Below are 24,012 nucleotides of genomic sequence, written 5' to 3'. Positions count from 1 at the left end.
ATGTAATTACACCTTTGTATAAGTAAGAGAGAAAGAGAGAGAGATATATACAAAAGATTCTAGATTTGTTTCCCAAGATCACAAATATGTACAAGTTGCAACTACACATAAATATGAACCCTACGGTGATTCTTGCAAAAATTGAAAATTATGTATCTCCAAAAATTCTGGAAACTGGAGTGGTCTTTGTAAAGGAAAGCAATTAATAAAGCTAACACTCAGGGGCTGGAGAGAGATGAACAATTCAATCACAGAACCTCTTCAAGAATACGCTATTAACAAAAGAAAGAAAATTGTGTTGTGTGTGGACAAGTAGCCGTGATGTTTGTAATTTATCAAAGGCGCTCTTTGCTAAAGTAAAGCGATATGGCATAAGTCGATAGTCTGCCAGCTCACAGTGATCGTAAATTGGAAGAATGCGCTTTATACTCGGGAGTAAGGAGATAAGAGAAACGCATTTATATGCAAATTAGTCGATTGTCTAGTGTTTTATTTTTCTTTTTCGCTCTTTCAGTTGTGCAGTACTTTCCTTTGGACCTCATTTTTCTCTATAATAGATATTTTCATCTTAAATGGTGAAAATATCGCCAAAGATTTTAATTATTAAAAACTATATATAATCTAAAATACGACTTTTGCCATGCACAACATCCGAAACCTAAAAATAAGCAATGCAAAATATGCATTTTACCACAAAATAGGTTAACAATTCGTATTTTAATTCTCTTGAATGCAGATATGAATAAGTGTTTAGTTTATGAGCACCTCTGTGGAAATAAAGTGAAATATTAGTTATTGTACGCTATGGAGGCATATTGTCTGCGCAACTGTTAGCAAGTTTTATTTATTTTTACTTCATATTTTCATATTTCGGGTTAAATTACCGATATGCAGTTGCCCATTTTAATGAGTGACAGCTCCTCTCTGTTATTCTAGTTTCGTAACAATAGTCTTCCAGTTAATTAACAACGAACTGGTGGAAGGCTATTGTTAACTGTTAATTGTTATCAACGCGTCTGTTATCGGGTGATAGTTGCGTTACTATAGCCTTCCCTGTATGCTTGTTTACTAGAAGAGCCTGAGTAATATTACTTTTAACATGGAAAGACAAATAATTCGATCCCGACACAAAATATATGGGCATTATGCTCTTCATCCCAGAGATAACAGCTTTTATCTCTTTTGATTTATGAAAAATATTTATTATGTAGTTGATAAAGGGAACTTCGCTCTTGAAATTCTAGATAAGGAACTGAAACATCCCATTGTATATAACTAGAGATTCTGAATTAGGATAAAAGCCAAGTCACTCAGAATATCTTTAGAGAGATCATAGCAAGTTCAAAATATTTTAATGTTGATAGGTCATTGAATTGTTGGCAATAAGACTCATAGGTAATCAGCAACGTATTTGACTCCAGGGCTTCATCCCATAACTTTTTACGAATAACACCAATAATTAAATTTTATAATACAAAATAGCAGGCAAATTGATTCTTATGTTGATATTCTCAGTTTAGGTTAAACTGTATTCTTTATGAAAAATAATTTGCTAATCTGTTTTTTTTTTTTTATATGATGACAGAAGAGCAAAAACTCCCTCATCATTTACTTAATCGATCTCTCCACTTTGCAGTCTCACATAAAACCATTAAAAAGACCTGAAAGGGCATTATCCTAAACTAAATAGCTCCTGATTTTCTTAGTACTGAGTAAAGAACACTGCCACTCTGTAGTTAAGTCGAATAAATCGTCGATCGGTGTTGTTTGACGTCAAAAGCACGTCACAAACTGGCATCAAGTATGCTTAGGCGAAGGAAAAGCTACGCCACATTTGCCGTGAGCGTGGCAAACGGTAATTTTAGGAATCATTACATTCCACTTGCAGGTTGTTGCAATCGTGGACAGGTTAGTGCGGAAACGTCGAATTTCGAAACGTTACTCATTGAAGATTACTGAAAGAGTTCATAAAAAAATACTTTGGCATAAACCGCAAGCTGTCTGCAGGTGATATCGCACGCTGATATTTTGTTCATTCAATAATGAACAAATTAAGTAATTAAAATGTTTTTCGGGCCTTTTTATTGGTACTTTTTCTTTAATTCTTAAGCAGGTAAGATAGCCAAAATACGATGCAAATTTTGCTATCAAATTGTCTATTTTTTCTAGCCTTAAAAGTTGCAGACAAAATATTTGTTTCGTCTGCTAATTTATTTCCATTATTCGAAAACAAATGAAAAGTTCACAAAGAATTTTTATAACAGTAATTAATTTATTTTATTACACAATTTTGTAAATTGCATAAAGTTGAGACATTGCATAAGTATATTCATATTTATGTCCAATTTTATTTATTTATTAAATAAATTAATTAATGAATTACATGAATAAAACGGAATTATAAGGGCAGACGAAATCGAACATTTATTCGATGTTCAATAACTAATAAATGTTATGCATAATAGCAGATGAAATAAATTAAGTCGTCTGCTGATTGCAGACCGAATATACTGAGTTCGTATGGAACCCAGTAAAATGTCATTTATTTCGTCAATAGTAAGAAGGCTTTTCTCTTATTGATTTCTTTAAACAAAGCTGATCGGAGGAGCATAAGATTATTTACTTAAACTCAATAACAAATGTTTATGATATCTTGTTCTGTATTATAACTTTGCACTGCTCGGTTGCCGCGATGCTCAAGTGTCACTTTCATCTTCAGTCGGAATCTTTTCTTTGTTCGTTCACCACTGTGCAAACAACCGCAAGTCTAAAGACGTTACTTTTTCCTTCTGTTGTTTACTCCATCCATTGTAGCTAGTTCTTACAGCCTCGTCCAATAAAATCGATAAAACCGCCTGTTTCTATCTCGCTAATACTGTTGAATACGTGATTCAACTTTCTCGAGCTTGTACCACCGGAGTAGCACTCAGACCATTTCCCAGGCAGTTAATCTTCTCTAAGCATCGTTCTTAATTGGATCAGTTGGTAACAATTTCCTATTCCTCTCTTTCGTGCAAAGAATGAAGTTCTCTTTGGACGAGAGGACTGGAAGATAACGCGATTTTACTTAGTAGGGAAACATTGTTCAGAATTATTTGCTAAATCGAATTGCACCTTGAAAATAAACAGTTAAGAGGCAAAGTATATAAAAAAAACCTCTAATCTGTATCAGTATTTGCATAAACTTGTAACTTCCGTTTAAGCATAACTAATTGACATTGTATTACTCGTGTCGCTTGAAGGTTTACTAAACCAGTTGTACAAAACCTATGTAATTGAATCTGCAACATAATTATTAAATTTAAAACAAGTTCTCAAACTTTTTCAGCTATAGAAGTTGTCCCAATATTGTAACTCTTTAATTTAATAATTATAATAATTTTCATATTTCTAAAACATAAAACAGGTTTTTAAAATAAACAATATAACGCGACAAGAATTGTAAGACGTTGGACTTACAGCCTGTGTAGCTCAGTAGATCTGGCGTTTGCACACCATGGCACATGACCACATGAAGGAAGACTTCTTGGTTTCGAATCTAGTCGGCGACTAGAAGAAATTTTTCTAAGCCTTTTTTCTACCGGTTCCCGAGTTAGTCGATCTCTGGTACAGGCAAACGGGTTTTTTCTTCCGGAAATTCGGGTTTTTCATCCCATATACTCAAAAAAATCGCCCGTAGAACCCACATTATTTCAGACATTAAATACAGGTGTTAAGGTTAGGGATCACGAGATGGCGGCACTTATTGAGCCGTCTCTCTTCACTGCGTGCCGCTTAATTAGTGATAGCCTTGGGCCAGCTATCTCTCTGATTGGGTACAAGTGGAGATTGAACTGCCCACTCAGTCTCCAAAAGTTAGATAGGGCTAAAATGGCCTCGCCTACTCCCTATATACGGGAATAAAAAGGCGTTAGCTGATTTTTTTTATATAAAAAGAAATTATTTACACAAAACACATGTTATTAGAACTTAAACAATAGTATATATAAATAAAAAGAAAGTGACCAAAGAAAATCTGTTGTATTAATTAATATGCAAGCATTAAAAGAACTACCGTAGTTGTTATCTCGTTCTTTAGCATAAAACTTGTCATGTTGTAGGTCTGTCTGCGGTTGTTATCATGGGTATAGAGCAGGGTCTTCAACCTTTCAGACAGTGCGGGCCCCATTAAAAATTTCAACGAAGCCCGCGGGCCACTAAGATATACTGTGGTATTTAGAATTGTAAGATGCTTTCCAGATTCACAAGGAATGCTGTGCATTTGATACTTTACATAAAATCCTATAAAAATAAACTCAGCTTTAAAAGCGTAGGTAGGAGTCGGGTTCATGATAAGTAAATACAATCAATACTTGAAAAAAGATAATTTAATCAAAACATTAATTTATTACAATGTCAATGGGCAACTTGGTAATGTTTTCCCTTGACCAGATTGTCGAGGTTGGCATCGGTGTTGGAAGTCGCTATGCGCAGAGTATTCTCGAGATGTTGGTCCGTAATCTGAGTTCTTGTCTTGGACTTCACATGCTTCAGTCTGGAGAAGAACTGCTCATATAAGTATGCTTCCTAACAAAGCGCACATCTTCAAAGCATGCTGGCGAAGATTAGGGAATGCGTCCTCAGAAATGCAGTCTTTGTAAAATGTAAGCAAGGCCACATTGAATAATTTTTCTCTCAAAGAAGAGTTGTTTCGGAGTTCAAGCAGCTCCATTTGTACTGAGCCTGGCATTTCGGCAGTTGACACTGAATGGCATTGAAAATAAATCTAAAGAAGACTGTTGGTTACGAAAATCACCAAATCTCTCTTCGAACTCACTTCTCGACACGGCTAATTTTGTAGTGTATTCATCAAGAGACGAACAGTTGGACTCAGCGAAAGCTGAAAATGAGTTAAGACTTTTTTTTGCGAGTTGTGCCTCCCAAAGTTTGAGCTTGGCCACAGAAACTTTGATGTGATCAAACAGAGTGTGAACCAGTTGATCTTGGGTTGTAGCCGCGCATTTAGGTCATTCATATGCAACGAGATATCAGTCACAAAGGCAAAATCTGTCATTCACTTCGGATCATTAAATTCCGCAATCGGATTCCCCTTGGATTGCATGAACTGCTGTATTTCTCTCCTTAAGTCAAAGACTCTTTTAAGAACCTTCCCTCTGTTCAACCAACGCACATAACTATAATAAGCCACATCGCCGTGATCCGCTTCGCTCTCTTGGGTCAAAAACTCTTGTAATTGACGATGATTCAATCCTCTTGTCCTAATAATTTTGACAACAGTCACAATAATTTTCATGACATTCTCAAATCCAATAGTTTTTCGCACAAATTCTCCTGGTGGATTAAACAGTGGTAATGGACGAAATCTTTTCCTTCTAGTTCCGGTTCTTTCCATAGCAGCGCAACAAACCCTTCGTTAGTTCCACCATAGCAGTGGCACCATCAGTTACCACACCCTCGAGGTTGGTTAAGCTGAGGTCGAAACAATGGAGCGCTTTCTTGGCGACTTCAAGAATATCAGTGCCTTTCGTCGTTCCCTTCATAGATACGAACACTAGCAGTTCTTCTGTCACGTCGAATTGTTGATCAATGCCACGGACAAAGATAGCCAGTTGTGCCGTATCCTTTACATATGTGCTCTCATCTAAAGCAAGTGAATATGACGTAAATTCAGACGACCGTTTTTTAATGTTCCTTCAATGTCATTGGCAAGTTCTTCAACACGTCGTGCTGCAGTTACCCCAGACAAACTCGTTTTTTTAAACAATTCCTTATTATTTGGGCACAGAATATCCCCAGCAGCGATGAGACACTCTTTCACAAACTCGCTGTCCAAGAAGGCTTTTGATTTTTTAGCAATTTTTTCAGCTATTACATAACTTACTTTGATGCACGCTTCTCTCTCTGTATCCCTCTGCCTTTTGAACGTACCCTGCTGGCATTTTAAATCAATTTGGCGACGGTTCACTTTGATCATACGAAGCCGCCCTTGAAGGTGATCGAAATTGGACGCATGCTTTGTCTCATAGTGTCGTTTTATATTGCATTCTTTTTGATACTGACACTGACTCACGACAAATTAAACACACTGGCTTATCGTCGATCGGCACAAAAAAGTACAAATTGGTCCACTTTTCATTACAAACCCGACAAGAATCACTTGATTTACGCTTTTTACTCGTAGACGCCAAAGTGATGGAAGGTGAACCCAAAAAACGATCCAAAATGGCCGTGTAATGGTTATTATGCACTGAATATGTCTCACACTAATGAAAAAAAGTCTGGCAATATAAAACCATAATAGGCTACGGCTGACACGACGAACCTGCGTGCACTTATACACGAATATCACACTGTTCACGACTGACTGACTGACTGTGGATGAGATCCTCTTGTATTTATATGAAAATAACGAAGTATCGAGAACCATCGAGATGTATTTGGAAGGCACTAGACAGCGCACTCGAACGAACTACTGCTTCAGCCATCTACCTGCAATGTTAGTACTAGTACTTAAGTACCACTTGCGCTGGTAGATGGCCGAAGAAGCATGTCTATTTAATATTTATTTTTATAGGAATTTATGTAAAGTACCAAATGCACAGCGTTCCTTGTGAATCTGGAAAGCATCTTACAATTCTAAATACCGCAGTATGGCTTATTGGCCCGCGGGCTTCATTGAAATTATTTTTTATTTAATCGCGTTTTAATGTTACGTAGTTATTTTTTCAAAATGGCCGGCGGATCATTTTGAAAAAAATCGAGAAAGAGCTTCGCGGGCAACCTGTAGCCCGCGTGCCATGCGTTGAAGACCCCTGGTCTAGAGCCTCCGTAGCTCAGTCGGTATGGACGAAACCCTTTGGTCGAAAAGACCCGGGTTCGATTTCCGTCCATGACATAAGGAACCTCTTTATCTGGTCTCTTTCGACTAAAGGTGAGTTAGCCGGTCTCATACGGAGGTAGGGGAGGTTTTTTCACCAGAAAACTCGGTTTTTCGTCCCTCAGAACAGGCAAACTAACCCGTGAACACACACGGATCTACAGTCATAAAATACATACTTAATCCCTCATTGGGAGTGCTCAACCAGTTCTAAAGGGACGGTCGAGGAACGGGGGAACCCCACACGAATAAATATAAATAAATCGTAGTTCTGCGTTTGGTGTAGGATTACACTTTGATTTTTTGTTACATCGTATGGGGATCCGGAGCATTTCTGAGGCGTCTCTAAATTTTCTTATAAATGCCATAGAAACAAAAATGCCATATATCGATCTTATGATCGATATATGGCATTTCTGTTTCTTGCCAAACTACTTGTCGGTTTGTATTTGTTATGTGGAAGGCTAATTCTGACTTTTTGTTCCCTCCTCAACGTCTTTTACATGAGCAGACATGTGTGTATCTTTCCAGACTGTCCAGTCTGACCTACATAGCAAATGCCACAAGAGAAATTAATTTTGTATACTCTTTATTTTTTAATGAGAAGATGTGAAAGTTATGGTGGATGTAAGCACCTAGAAATCTTATATATTGAACTAGAAGCCACTTTAACACTGTAATCACGAAGCACCGTTGCAACTTTGTCCTTAACATTCTTGATGTAAGGTATTGCATTTTTGAAATCCCGTTTATTGAAAGAGCTGTCGGAGGCGTATCAAGAATTTTGTTCATCGTCTCTGGTTCGTACCCATTGAGAGCGAGAGTATGTATGCCTCAAGTAACGCAGTTCATTCTGTTTTCTGAAGTACTGGAAATGTCGTAACCTCTGCCCGTAATGTTTTAATCTTGCCTGTGTTTTGTAATGGATTACGGTGTGAAGCAACGTGTGAATCTTCTGAGAATCTCTAATTGTGTTGGTTCTCCGTATACTGAAAAGAATATCAATTTTTTTACACAAGTCTTGTACTAATGGTCTCTTTCGATTACCAATGACGATAGAAGTCAGATAACTTACGAATACTGTCTAGGTACATTCTTATTTTAATAAACCTGAGTCAGATCGATTAATACTTTATTTTAAAATATTTTTCCTTTAAAAAGCTTATTTATAAAATTACTAAAAGCATATAGCCGTAATTAGGCTCAATACTGGAAATTAAGAGGAGATTTAATAACTATAGAAATATTCGTGTTCAATTATAATAATTATAAGTAAAATTGCACAATTTAGTTTATGACTAAATATAGTATATTTCGAAACAAGGTTTTTTCTTTCTATATTAGACTATAAAATACGGATGGAACTATAATATATTTTATTTTAGTATCTAACTTGTTTTAAATTAAGGCCTTTAGGCTCTATATGTTAGTCCTTTTTTAATTAAGCTTTTTAAACAAAAAATATTTTAAAGTAAAGTATTAATCGATCTGGCGCAGGTTGTTCAAAACCTATCTTTCTGGAGAAAAAAACCAACTTTCCAGAAGGGTAGGTCTTGACCCTGCAATGCAGAAAACGAACGGTAGAACTCACAACTTGGGTTTATAAATAGGCCGCAAAATGTTCGCAGTACTTATTTCCACTTTTTAGAGCCAAAAGAATTTCTCCTACTTCCATTGAAGAAAAAAAGCAGTTATTAATAATTAAAATTTGCAGTTAAAATTGTGATGGGATTTACATGATTCTGGAAGGAATCTTTGACGAAATATACTTTGTTTAAAAAGTATCCTACTGGACACAGGCTTTTTTCGCTGTTTTCCCATGAAGAATTCACGTTGTTAAAATCCATTTAATATGAAGATACCTTGTAGACTATTATTTTTTGCATTGCGCTATCAGTTGCTGATGTATCAATATCATCATATTACACCCTGAAGCCGTTCCTTATCAACGTCAAGAAGTTAGTCATAACTATTTGCAATTTATTAAATCCAACTAATAGTTTTTTGTAAAATTTATCACAATTAATACAAAGAATAAGAAACTCAAAAGATTCGGAGTTTTCCTTCAAAGTAAGTCACCCGTGCAACAACAAACTCCGATAATCGTTTCTGCCACTATTGGAAAGATTTATCGAAATACTTTTTTCGTAATGCCCAAAAGCAATGTCTTCGTCGAATTTCGTAGCGCTTAATCTGTCCTTGTGATAGTTGGTTTTTGACCAAACATACTGAATGAATTAAGGCGCGAACGAGCAAAAATTTTGCTTAAAGGCTCCTTCAGGTTCCACTACGCTTAAATCAAGTCCAAACGAAGTCTATGAAGAGTCTCCAACCTCTTCTGCTATCTCTCGTGAACTTAATTGTCGAACTAAAATGCATGCTATATTTCCAATGGAAAAATATCTCTTTCAGTAAATTATAGATCATATGAGCAGTTTCGACACTTCTAAAACAAAAATCAAACATGGGCTCCAAACATTCACACATTGTAAAACTCTCCATGAAACAATGCTGCTTATCTGTAGTGACTCGTGTATATATAGGTAGGTCTATCTATCCCGTTTACGCTAAGAGGAACGTTTACAAGACTTTTCAACTGAAAATGGATTAGCTGGGATCATGTGGAGGCCGGTTCTCGTCTGGAAACTCGAAGTTTTCTAATTTCCCAATGCCAACTACAAACCACTTAGAGAATTCACACAGTTGGTGACATAATACACTATCTTCGTGGCCTTAGCTGATTTAGTGTAATCTTAATAGATAATTATGTTTAATTCCCTACCACATTTTGTTGAATATACAGGACGTTGTCATGGTGAATTGAAGTCCACGTTTAATGAACATTCGGCAACTTATTTCGATGTATGTGTGTGTTTACATTGGCCCACACGAGCGCACAAGTACAACATCCACCAAATACGATGGGTTAGAGTGATGTTTTTGTTTTTACATAAGCAATCATTGCTCATTTATCCAATGACCATTTAAAATTTCTTTAAAAAAGTCATCGATGTAAAGTTAAATTCGTTGACATCAAAAATTATGAGGAACGCTCACGAAAATAATGCGACAGCACACTATGTATTCAAACAGGGCAACACTTAATTGGAACTTTAAATTACGTTCAACAGAGTAAGAGTAAACAAAAGTACATGTCACGTACTCGTTGCAATCTCGTCGCTTCGTTACCCTAGTGGGTTCTCCCTTCCGCTGAATTAACCATTACTGTCACACACAAACACTTCAACAAAAGAACAAGACGAGAGAGCAAAAAATTTGAACTTTCTCTTTTCGAGTGTCCTCTTTGGTCACGCATGTCAGTGTTAAGATTGAAATACTACTGCTTCAAGTGGATAGGGACAACATCCCAGGTGGATGGTTTGTTAGGGAAGAGACTTCTGAATGTCAAGAAAAACGTGGGGGGAAAAATCGATGAGAAAAAGTTGGAAGAGTACTACTTAAAAATGTGAACGGATTTATTCTGTTTGTTGTTGTTGTTGAATTGCTCCGAAGACATTTTTACTTCTGATGAATGTTTTCACCATTGAAAGAAAAAGAGAAATTCGTTTTAAAAGGCAATATAATCGTTAAACTGAGCATGCGTATTTAACGTATTCAACAAATAAAATGGTATTTGCCTCTTCGCAGCTGAGGCCGCGAAGAGGCAAATACCATTTTTATCTCTTAAGTACACAGTAACATATGGAAAAAAATCCTGCTACTACCGAATGAGAGTTAACTCACCTTAAAATGAAAATGATGATTAAGCCTATACAAAGATTTCTTACGTCATTATGAAAGTTGTTCTGCGCATGTCTGAGCTGGAGGCGCATATATGTTATGTCTATACATGTTATGTACATATGCAGTTATATGTCTATAACTGCATATGTAGTTAACGTTATTAACAGTAATATTAATACAGGCTAATAATACAGTTCTAAGAACTGTAATGTGTGTGTGTGTGTGTGTGTGTGTGTGTGTGTGTGTGTGTGTGTGTGTGTGTGTGTGTGTGTGTGTGTGTGTGTGTGTGTGTGGCATAATACTGTATCTGGGACAACGACAACTGGTTGCGATATTGCTAGTCACAAAGTCCGGACACGCACTGTGTTGCGTGCGTTGATAGTATACCAATTCCTTCAGCTCCAAGCCGGCTGAACCGGTATCGTGCAGACTATTCTCTTGTTTGACATGCCATACTAGTCTGCACAGAATGTTTATTCTCAGAACATTATCTTATTCCAAAGGCATAGCTGCACTAAAAAAAAATCATAGTAATGAACACAAAAATAGTGTACTATAAAAACGTTTTATATCATTCAAAATTTGGTTAAACAGGAAAAAGAAATTGAAGAAATAAAATTAATATACCAGTATATCTTTCTTTTGTTATATAATCGCCTCTTATAAAAACCTAATTATGATGCATGAATTAAATATTATTTTTACTTCTTTTTTTTGTACATTCTTTTAAAAATTGATCTTAGCATCGTGTTGCACCAGATGTGCTAATGCCAACCTTAAACAAATCTGGATACAGAGAATTTCTCTCGGAGTCTTCATAGCTTAGTCCGTATAATAAATCACTTAGGCTGTAAAGATTTGGGGGTTCGAATCATGTCCAGGACTCAAAGAGCCTTTATCAGAGCTTTTCAACGGCAAGGTGAGTTAGCCGGTCTCATGTGGAGGTAGCGGGATTTTTCCTTTTGGAAATTCGGGCTTTTTTATACCGCAAACCAGTCAGAACTCACGTAATATGAAGCAATGGCAGACAATGCAGCCAGGATTTACCACCGTATGATAAACAGTGTTAGGTTTCTAAGAAACCAATTGCGGCGACAGGCTATTGAGTTTTATCACAAAAGGGAAGATGGGAATGGATGGGTATTTCCCCTGATTAATGTCACCATAGGTGTTTCATAACTTGTGAACCGTGAACATCCTTTTCTGTACAAAGTGCTATCCAAAAGTCAGGGGAATTTGAACAGCGCTCGCGAACCAGTTGAAGTATGGCCTTCCGCCGCTATAAGGGGCGAGCAGTACCCTTTGTGAATCATATGTCAACAGTCTTCAATCTGAGAGGATGCATTCTTGGGTTACGTGCGTTTTTCTAACGTCGTGTTCTAGTGGTTCGGTGATTTTCTTTTCTAACTGAAATGGCTGATTTTGAGGAGCCAAGAATCTGCATCAAATTTTTCTTCAATCTCAAAACCGTAGAAACTTAAGAAACTTACCAAATACTTAAAGAAGCGTTTGGTGATAATGCTAAAAGGCGGAAAAAAAAGCTTGTCAAGTTCAGCAATGTCAAGTCAATGTTGATTATTTTTTGACATCCAAGGCATTGCCACATGGAATTCCTCCTCCTCCTCCTCCTCCTCTGGTCAAACTGTCAATAGCAAGTATTATTGTGAGGTTTTGAAGTAGCTAAGTGACAGCATTCGGCGCAAACGTCCAGGCGAGCGGAAGAACAACGATCGGCTAACACCTCACTCCTTATTCAACTGACTTGCCTCATCGTTTTGACACTATTGAGGAAATCCAGGCAGAATCGCAGGAGGTGCTCAAAACAGTCACACGATGCTTGGAATCATAGAAAAAACCGCTGGGATTGCTGTATACATGTCCAAGAAGACTACTTCGAAGGAGACGGTAGGAACTAGGAGTTAGGGTAAGTAATTTTTTACAGTCATTCCTCGCACATTTGGGTATTACTTGGTGTAAATATATATAACATATTTATTTCAATGAAGATAAAAAGAAATACGTAAAAAACATAGAGTAAGCCAGCAGTGATGTATTTCTTCTAACTAAATTTCGAACTCAGCAATAAGTTCTCGTGTTGTTCTAAACCATTGAAAGTGGACAATTGTTTTCCATCACCAGAAGAAATACACAGATTCGGATGAGATGAAAAGGATATAAAAAAAATCACTATAACAGCAAGATGGGAGACGGTCTGCTGTGTACCACATCCTTTTTGTCAAGCAAAAACAGCGGTACGGATTCCGTAAGGACATGAAATGCACATTTCTAAATGGCATGGTTCAAGTGTGTGTGATTTATCGTGCATCATCTATGCGCTCCAACTTGTTTCCATAGAAACAAGTTGAAGAGCAGAGGAAGAGCGCTTTCATTCTTCATTCAGGTCGGGGGCCCTAACTGTGTATTTGATGGAATACATTACCATGCAAAAGCTGCACGGACTCGTCTCGTTAGCTATTTTATTTGTCCATCAACGTTTGCTTTTCTTCGCAAGTAACGGGAAGAGAGCTTTGGGATTTGTACGGGACGCGTAAAAAAAGAAAGAGGTGGTTTGTGTTTTATTGTAGTTTCTCGCGTCGTGATTTTTTTTTTTTTTTTTTTTTTTGGAGGTGCAGTTTCATTACATGGCTAAAAAAAAGGTCCATGTTCCTATATGGCAGCAATAAAATAAGGCGTCATACGCACTCGTGTTTTTAAACCAGTTAAGAAACAAGTTTTCTTAAGAAAGACGCGAAGGAATTGAACTGGAAGCTACTAAGAAAGGCTATTTAAACACCGAAATAGCATTTTCATGTTTTAATCAATTGTGTAAAGCTTTAACATATCAAAATGGATTTTTTAGAGTGCCTAAAAGATAGGATTAAGGAATGAAAAGAAAAAAAAATTATAATAGCTTCGTATTGAAATTTTGTATTTGGCAATGACCCAAAACTTGTCCCAGGCCAGCACTGTGGAGCAAGGTCTGGACCAGACTTATAAAAGAAACTATAAAACTTGGCATTACATCACATTTTTCTTAAAACAGTTATAGAAGACAAACAATGCGGATGTTTTATTCTTTATGTATATGAGTCGTAGGAATTGCATTACTTCGGTGCAAAATATTCTTTGAGTAAATAAAGTATCACAGAAACGCTGGTTGAATGCTGAATAGTTATGGAAACATGGCTTGATTTTTTTAAATGGCTTTAGAGTTTTCAAAGATAAAAAATAAGAATAAGCAGACAGAAACTAAGAAAAAAAGGACTTATTTCAGAATTTCATATTTATAATACGGTTTCTCAAAATCATGTTTATAATACGATTCCTAAAAATACTATCCTCGGCCTCAACCATCTCTTCCATTGTCGAGGGTCTAGCTTGCGATACTGAAACAAACTACAAGTTGCTTAGTTACTTTAACAGCTACTGCACTTTGTTGTTATGTCTAACAGTATGTAGCTGATGTGTTGTATGTTGAATTCAACATACATACTTTCTAGGGTTTTCTAATGCTGATATTGATAGATATTTATAGAATTTGGCAACGGAAATAGTGTTACTGCTTTTGCTCAATACCAGCGACCTTTTCCAAATTAAAGAATTCTGAGATGAAGTCTGTTTAGCAGAGTTTTCCAGCAGAAACTGAGAGAGAGAGAGAGAAAGAGTGAGAGAAAGAAAGTAGAATTCTTTTTATCTGAGCCAATGCCGGATTTGCGTATAAGCTAAAAAAAGCTACAGCTTAGGGCCTCACAATCTGCCGGGGCCTCAAATAAAAAAACAAAAAAATATAAAAATTGATAAAAAAATATTCGTAGAAAAATCACTCAAATGAAGTCAGACATATCATGATGATAATTTCTAAATAATTTTAAATATACAAAATATAACATTAAAATAATTTTGGCGCATTGATATTTTGTCTTCTTTTTTTTTTCAAAAGCGTATATAAAATGGCGTATATATTTTAAATTTTTCTGAGACCAGCTGATGTAATTTAAAACAGTAGGGGACCTCTGAGTTTTTGTATAGCTTGGGGCCTCAGCAAGTCTAAATCCGGCCCTGATCTGAGCGTGCAGTTGGATAAAATACGGGTGAAGGAGAAAACGATATTGCGATGGTATATCGCAATGTTCATATAAGCGAGAGAGAGATTTCCACACGTCTTGGTGTTTCGCAAAAGGCGAATTAGGATTAAAGCTATAGAAAAAAAAAAAAGGTTTCTATCTATGCCACGTATAGCATGATCAACCAAGGTACGAACCTAGGGATCATGTCTAATGTCTGGGTTTCGTAACTTGCTCAAAGCCAGTGGCGATTGCGTCGATACCTCTTGTTCTGAGATGAAGATTACTTCATAGGCAACAAAGCACTGGCAATTCACATGTGTCGCCAGAAATGAATCCTTATGCCACTCTAGAAAGTAATAATCAACATCGCCTCAGTATCATGCAGTCTGATACAAAAAGAAAATTATGCATATCCTGAGAAGGAAGAAACAAATATATACTCAACTGACTAAACGCTTGTGAATTTGTGTGTTAATTAAAACATATCCGCAAGTATATATATATTTGTTTATCACCTGCAAAATGAGTTCGGCCAACATCCACGTATTCTTTATCTGACTTTTCACATTAAGGATATGTACTATTCAAGGAACAACATGTCCGATACTCACAGAGCTATGGAGGTTAGCGCAACCGCTCTTAAGTGACCTATTTTACATTATTCATGAAGGCGAACGATGCAATACCACTTTTGTCATCTTCACGAATTATAACTCATAGGAAAGATATAATTATTTACCGATTGAATGTTTATATTAAAAGACAATATCTTTCAGTTTTGTAAATGAAAATAGTGTCTACCAACCTACGACCTAGTTGGTGGCAGAATATTCGTTCTATAGTTTAAAAATGCATTATTGCCTGTTAAATGATGTTTTATAGTTCACCTCTTTTGTTGTGGCCCAGGCAGCCTAACACATAACTCAGATAATAGTGTTAGCCAGGAAACCTCGATGCCTTAGGCTGTTGCGGTAGTTTCTCTGCCTCATATATCATAGGTAGGGAATAACTAGCCGATGTGGCTCCGAGTACGTTGAGTGTGTGTATATATATATATATATATATATATATATATATATATATATTGTTGAAATTAGGATTTACTCGGGATGTATACATTTATAATAATATACATTTATATATATATATATATATATATATACACTCTCAGAAAGACTGACTATATTACATAAAGATAAAGTTTTTTTTTATTTTTATTGATGTTTCATCAACAATACTAAACATCAAATGTAGGAGTGGATTATATACTGTACATCGAATTCCATCATATGAAGTGGACTCACTAAACGTGTTATGTACGAACGAGTTGTAACGCAAGGATTTTAATATTTGCTACACAAATAATCACTACAGCTCTCAGTTTGTGATTGTTATAATTATTTTTGCTATTAATAGTTCTTAACCCCCAAAAAGGTTTCTAAGCTCTGTTTTCATATAACAAGCAAATACCGCAGAAGATTGTTTTTTAATACAATCAAGTATCAATAAGCGCTGGCCAAAAATAAAAAGTCATTCAGAATATTTGTAAGATACTGCTGGAATATTGATGTGCACATACATGTCATGTTGAGAGCTGTCCATAACAGCAAAAAAACAATAATAAATAAATAAATAATAAACTAGTATTTTATCAAGAAAAATAAAATCGTAACGCATTTAAAATTAAAAATAAATAAAACATCAAATAAATGAAGACTTAACTTTATTTATATAATACAGTATAATGAAGATTAAAACATATATTAGGGTTTTTTTTTTCATTTTACTTAATCAACAAAATGTGAGCAGTATTGTAACTTGCCTTCAGTCTCCCAGTTTCCGATCCCTAATAAAAAAGTCGGATTCATGTACACATTTTAAATCCTAAAATGTTTTACAGAGCACATGGCATATTTTTCCCCAAAAAAATTGCTTATGAAATTTATTTTCCGAAATAGAAAACAATTTAATTAAAAATTTACAAAAAAAGCATATGCTATTGTTGGAAAATACGGGTGTAGCAGTACAAATTTGTTCTCTGACTGATATCGTCTAAGGATTTGACTTTGTTCGATAACTAAGTTCAAGGGTACGTTAGCCATTTGTTCGCAAACTACCAGTCTCTATCAGCTGCTACCTTGGAAGGAGCACAAGTGTTTGTGTAGCCGTTTCTGTGTCAGGGTAATTGATTGCATGCGATTGCGAGGGTCTTTTGGGAGACGGTGTAGGCAACATCAAATAATGATATCGACCACGTTTGCCGAAGTAAGTTGTTCCACTTCTATTTTCTTTCATCTCCACGCAACACCTCAGTATTTGTCATTTCTCAGCCAATTGAAAGAAAATTCAGCTCTTTTCTTACGATCGTTGTTCACCTGTCTTTCTGCCTCTAATTCGAGTGTATATCCATCTGCTTTGTTCGACTGAATATATCTGGGCGAGTAAACAGTGATAAAAACAGTTTAAAATTGTGCTACAATGTTAAGCTCTTGACGATCCTAACACTATACGAGGTTTCGTTATTTTGGCGAGACCTGAGATGGTGATGAGGATGATGATGATTTATGGTTTTTAAAGCCAATTCCATAATGTGAATACAAAACAATAAGAAATTTAAACAAGAAAGGCATTGTATGCAACTTACACCCTTTTCATTGACAGCTGTTGTAAAAAAAAATGCTTCGGAAGTTCTCTCCCATCATTCGGAAACTCACCTGAAGAAATCAGATGGAAAATGAGAGAAATTAGTTTTAGTTTTTCACTAAGAGTCTCCCGATGATCTTTGGCTAACTTATGATAATAATGTTCAGGGCGGTGCTGGAAGTTGTCGAAAATAGGATGAATTCGGACAATTATAGGAAAAAAAAAAACTTTTTATTAGCCTTGTATTAAATGTTTTTGTTTTATCAAAAATCATATGACAACAGTCATTTTGAACACCCATTTTCATCTTAGAAATATTAATTGGCTTCATTTCATATCGTTTTTATCAATTTAGAAATCTAATTTGAATGACGGCTGTCATGAACATATAAAAATTAATGGAAACATTAATACATGTAAATAGTTGCAGCTACTAAATAGAAACAACCCTGACTCCCCTGAACCAAAGCGAAATTGAAGATTACAGTAAGATTTAATGCCGAATATTTACAATTATCGTACAAGCGAGAGCTTTCGTAGTTCAGTCAGTTTTGACAATGCGTTTCAGTTAGAAAGACCACTTTGGATTCGAATTTCGTCTAGAACGTGAAGAACGTCAGGGTTTTTTATCTGAAGGTGAGTCAGTTGGTCTCGCACGGAGCTGGCAGAGTTTTCCATCCGGAAAAACAGGCATATCGGCCAGAAGAACACACGCAATCTACAGACATAGGGTATTACAGGAATAAGGATTAACCACTACAGACATTTACAGGAATAAGGCTTCCACTGAATGAGGTTTGAAAGCCTGCATGGTCTACGCAACTTCGTTAAACGGGATCGAAAGAAAGATCTAATTTCTGGAAATGAGATCTAGTAGGTTTCAGTCTTTTGGGATTACCATAAAAGATTAATAAAGTAGATAGAATTGAATAATATGTCCTTACCTAGTGATAGTCAATAGATGTAGGGAAATTGGGTGTAGGGAAATTATAGTGCTAGGATAGATAATACCCTATTTCTTAGGTATTGGTAGGACGATATATATCCAAGAAAATATATTAATTTTACCATTCTTTCTTATAAATAAATAAAATAAATCTGATAATTTCCCAAAAGGAGCAGACGAGGTCTAACATTTTGAAACGTGGAGGGAGTTAATTTGTTTTCATGCTCCACATTCCTATCTCTATTATCAATCTACTCATTTAACTGCTACTAGTTAAATATTCCGGTCTGTTAAGTGTTGTACAAAATCGTATATAATATCTCTGAAACAAATATTTCTCGATTCTAGTCTACTATCAAGAAGTGTGGCACCCTTGAAATATGTGAAATTCTAAAAGCAAGCTAACCGATTGAAGGACATTTATTGAAAAGAATTTAAATAGTTGTGATTTTTACACAGACACTGACCTATTGTTTGTCTAGGTATTCTACATCACGTTTTTACTTCCGAGAAGATTGGCCCATTTCCATACCATTAATAGAGACACCACAGTTTCTCCTAAACCTCACCCAATTCTTTCCTGCGATAACTCCATAGCGTGCAGGATAGTAATAATAAAGAGACTGCTTTCTCATTTACTAAGGAAAGGTAGCAAATGTTTTCAACATGGCGACCTTTTAAGGTTTTTGAATGTACCTTATATGCATTTACTGCGAATGCAATCGTCTGTGGAAATAATTGAATAATTAAACAAGGAATTCTGACTAAATACGAAGAACTAGTACTGTAGTCACTGTATACAGTTGGGAATATTCTAGCATTTGAATCTTATTCATCGTATCTGAATACACGAGTTTCTTCAAATTTAATCATGTTCCATGTTATTTGCAGAGTAAAAATAAAAAATTCTTTTTCAAAAATTTCTTGTGCAACATTTTCTTTACTTTACAGAAAGATAAGCTACCAAAGGCGGGAACGAAAAGATAAGAGAAGAGAATCCACACTAAAAATATATATATTAATCACTAAAATGCACATACGCATAGCCTGTGGGATAGTCTTTTTGAATCTCCTACTGCGAAAAAACAATATTGGAAAACTCCGCATGACGAACTTTAACTATGCATGAGGCCAAGACATCAATTTAATAAAAAGGTAAAACAGGATTACCTCACGTAATAGAATCTACCAAGAAAACTGTAGATGCGGATGAAGTTTCTGTAGTTTGTGCAGTCGTTTTCACCCACGATGATATTGTTGTAGTTTAAAGTAAGTGAAAATTGGGTGACCGCAGTAATTTGATGCAGTTTGTTGAAGGAGAAAGGTGAACAGGTATGGTATGTGTACATGCGCGCGCAAGTCGATTCTCTTTTTTCTTAGAAGTTGAAATCTTATCTTCGAAAGTGTAGATATTTAATTTCTACGCTAGAGGTGTCCTACTCAACAGATCGAATTAATCGGTGTCTCAAGCGATATTAGCGGGTGATATTCATAATAAACATGCTTTTGTATGTCAAGTCTTTCACTACTCCGACTTGAGAACATCCTCCTCCCCACACACGCCCACTAAAAATCATGGACTTCCCCCCCCCTCTAACAAATTTTTTATTTTTTTCCAAAATTCAAAAACTCTGAAAAGTTGAACCTTTTTTTTCTTAACTACCAATTTGCTTGTCTATTATGATGAGCAGATAGAAAAGCAAATCCCGTGCATTTTATAAGGTATTAACTACCTTAATTAGTTATTGGAAGTAATTGCTGGTTTTATTAGTGAATTTTTTCTATATTTCTTTAATCCAACAACTTTTTCTGCTAGCGAAGAACCGAACAAACTGTAAAGATTGATTTAAATAAATTAATAAAAATTCGTTTTTGTTTATTTATTAAACTTAATTTCATTCTCATGCTTAATATCCAATGTCCCAATATCAATTCTTAGGGATCGCCAGGAACTCAATACGCCTGATATAACTAGGGTCCTCATGCTCAGATAACAAGGCGATATCAATGAGGAAATGACCGCAGGGAGCACATAAAACTTTCTTTTTTTTTTTTTTTCACTAACTCTTCTTGGTTTCTACTTATAATAGAACTTCTTAATCATGTTATGTAAAGTAATAATGTAACCACAGGCATTTCGCAAATGCTTTCTTATTAAGGCCCTTATGTACTTTAATCGCCGTTTCTAACCATAATTCCGTAATTATGGAAACTTTTTTGTTTATTCAGTTTTTTTAATTTTTTTCAGGTAGTCTAAGGAACATTTGAGAAATCCAACAAAGAACCAAAAGCGTGCAATTTTAATTTGAAAATCAGCATTCGATTCTTCTAACGCAAAGAGCATATCACTGCAATTTTAATGTCAGAAATGCTCCCTCGGAAACAATGATTCGTCTATAGATTGAACGTTTCCAGCAAGAAGATTCCGGAAGTGTCTTGCCACGATCCGGGAGAAACTGTTCAGCCAGAACAGAGGAAAATATTCAATGGCTTCTTTCTCTGGCCTTACTTCTTTCAAGATGACGACGATAGTGCAGTGACAGTCACTAAGGAACGATATTGGACCATGATTGAGAATTCTGTACACCTTGAGGTAGAGGATAGATCCAAAATGTGGCTTCAGCAAGATGGAGCCACTGCTCATATTGCTAGAGCCACAATGTCCAAGGCACGTTTTTGACGAGCAAATAATTTCGCGAAGATCTGCAATTAATTCGCCATCACGTTCTCCAGCCAGAAAGATTAACAGCTCTCAATGAACACGCCGTGAAAAGGGCCTTCATATCTGTCTTTATGAAGCCGAAAATAGGTCATTTACGTGATGTGGTTTTTCATACTAATAAAACATTCTCAGGTTTTATGTTTCATCATAACAAAAAAGATTTAAAATAATTAATAAATAAAAAAGTTATTAAATGTTTAAACATTTAAATTCCAGGGGCGTCTATTCTGGCGATATCTGGTAAGTTGTAGGATGATTTAGTAATAATGTTTATTACTAAAATAATTTTAGAATCATATGTTTAATATTAAAAAGTAATTCACGATACTCAGTAAGCTACTGAGTAACATTCAGTCTTGAGCGAGCTTCATATTTGTTGGCCTTGGGCAACTGGTTTTAACACCGCTAAACTCATGTAAAAAATCTGCAGAGACAGATTTTTTACATGAGTTACATTTTTTACATCCTTATTAATAATAAGGTAATAAGAATGAAAATTAAGATAGTTTCTGGTATCCAATTTAATAAGTTTCTGGTAATACCCAATTCAATAAGTTTTGGCGTTACCTCATCTTCTGATGAATCCAGAGGAGGTGACACAAAACAATCGACAATCTTCCAAAAAAACTTACGTTCAAACCCTGTAAGGACTTTTCAACTGAAGGTGCATTACCCAGTCTTATACGAAGTGATAGCAGGATTTTCCCTCCCAAACTCAGGTCTTACATCCCGCAAATTATCAAGCCAGTGAAAGAACAAACGCAATTGAATCCTAACAGATTTCAAGCAAGTGGCTCCTCTCTATGACACTAAATACCTTCAAAATCCGAACTAACTTCTAAAGAAACCAATACAGAAAACATGGAAAAATCTTCGTTTTACAAAAATCCAGAAAAAGAAATCTTAATCATATCAGAAATACCGAATACAAGTTTATATTTTGATTGATCTACTTTCTTAAAAACCACTTTAAAACAAATAGGTCCTAAAAATGATCGCTCATTGTTATTTACGAGTAAAATTCCATGACGAGTGAGATTCCATTTTGATTGGGTGGTCAAACCCAAAGTACATTTTATGTCAGAACAATAAAGCATTTGGTGACTGTTATTTCACAGTACCACAAAGCTAGAACACTCTTCCTAAACGAGCCAAAATCTATCGACCAAAACTTAACTTTCTGTCCATACAATCTCAAAAATAGATCCCAGAAATAGAACAAACTGAAATACATGTAATACATATATGATACTACTAATGAGCCTCAGTTGGTATAGACGACGCCCTTTGGTCGGAAAGACCTGGGTTCGATTCTCGTTCATGACGTGAGGAACCTTTATCTGGTTTCGCTCTTTTAACGAAAGGTGAGTTAGCCGGTCTCATACGGAGGTGGTGGTGGTTGGGGTGGGTTCACCCGGAAAATCGGATTTTTTGTCCTTTCCTCCAGAACAGGCAAACAGGCCCTCCGTGAATGCACACACACACACACACACAGCTAAGTCATAAATACTTATGGCAAGGAGAGTAATGGGAAACCACCGTGCTTCATATCTCCCTAGCTGTAACTCTCAAAGGGAGGAGACCACAGGATTAGGATACTACCAAGCGCAATATTTCCCCACGAGTCACGAAACGAAAACTCAATTCAATAAATAACAAACGACACCACGGGAAAATGCGACCGATTTTAAACAAACATAAAAACGCTATTATTGAAATGCATTATCTAATTAGTATAAATTCACAATATTACATTTATTACCATTTAACAGTTTCACATCAATATCGATCCATAAGGGTAACCACCTTCTCCTCGTATTACAGTTAGGAAGTCCAAGGATACTTGGACGAATCCTTGGACTTCCCAAGTATCCGTGGACGCTTAAGTGCTCTGTTAAAGCCACTGATGGATGATCACGTGTGTTCTACTGGCCAGTTTGTCTGTTTTGAGGGACGAAAAACCCTGTATCTCCGTATGAGACGGGCTAACTCACCTTTAGTCGAAAGAGACAAGATAAAGGTTCCTCACGTCATGGACGGGAATCGAACCCAGGTCTTTCCGACCAAAGGGTTTCGTCTGTACTGAGCTACAAAGGCTCTCACCTCAATGTACATTGTTATAAACATATTCTACATCTTTAACTGTAATTTACTTGTGTCATTTTTGCAACAAATCATCTCTGCAAATAATCAAAAATACAACAAAATACCTACAAAAACGGCATATTCTCACTTACTTTACTGGAAAGAACACTCTCTCTCTCTCTCTCTTACTTTCTTTCTTCGAATAAAAGCTTTATATTTGCTTTCATTGTGCTAATCCTTGACCCATTTTTTTCTTCCTGTCCTAATCTCAACTAAAATGTTCTACAATTTTCCAGATACTAGTGAGACAGAAAAGTATCAGCTTCAAAAATGATGTCGTCTGTCTCATTCTAGTCTTTTATTTTAACGTACTAAACCATTAACGGACCATTATAAAATTAAAGTGGTCAGGTAAGCTACTCTGATGCTGTTGTTTCACGTAAATTACAATAATACTTATATTAAATTGTTCCCTTTGGACCTTATCCAATCAGAAATAAAAATTCTTAAGCATGCGCTTTGCAAATGCTTGATTATTCAGATTCTTTAACTCATGCAATTCCCTTAGTGAAACCGACCGACTCTATCCGTAACAGAACTTCGTAATGTGAATGCACAGTCTATTCCCTTCTTACACTAAAAGACTACCTCTCATATTCTCTTCCATTCTGCTTCAGTAGTCAATAACTTCTTTCTGTCTCTCTTTCTATCAATCTATCTCTCCCAAGTTTTAATATATATATATATATATATCTCTCTCAAGAGTGGGTGCTCGCATTCGGACAACAGTTTTTTTTTTCATACATCTTCCCACTTTTTTTTTTTGGCCAAAACTTTATTAAAGTACATATTAATTGAAAATAGAAGTGAAGTGTATTTTCCTAAGTCCAGTTTAAAGAGATACTTATATAACTTCCATACACGAACG

The 24,012-nt window shown here is 35.8% G+C and overlaps 1 protein-coding gene across 2 annotated transcripts in view; it reads right to left on the bottom strand.

The window, feature by feature from the left end:
• Window positions 1-19,468, bottom strand: part of LOC150104865 (uncharacterized) — a 184,153-nt gene extending 164,685 nt beyond the window's left edge. Inside the window, exon 1 of one of the 2 annotated variants that reach the window (XM_090396029.1) lies at window positions 19,448-19,468. The gene's annotated coding sequence lies outside the window, so the exon portion shown is untranslated. Of the gene's footprint in view, window positions 1-19,317; window positions 19,345-19,447 lie in introns of those variants that run through there. The other variant, XM_090396030.1, reaches the window with a different exon arrangement.
• Between the last annotated feature and the right edge of the window lie 4,544 nt (window positions 19,469-24,012).

Source organism: Typopeltis vanoorti, chromosome 7, assembly GCF_054136105.1.
Source record: "Typopeltis vanoorti isolate ZY-2024b chromosome 7, IOZ_Tvanoo_1.0, whole genome shotgun sequence".
Lineage (NCBI taxonomy): Eukaryota > Metazoa > Arthropoda > Arachnida > Uropygi > Thelyphonidae > Typopeltis > Typopeltis vanoorti.
Note: the sequence above shows the minus strand (reverse complement) of the source record. Positions and strands in the feature narration are given on the sequence as shown.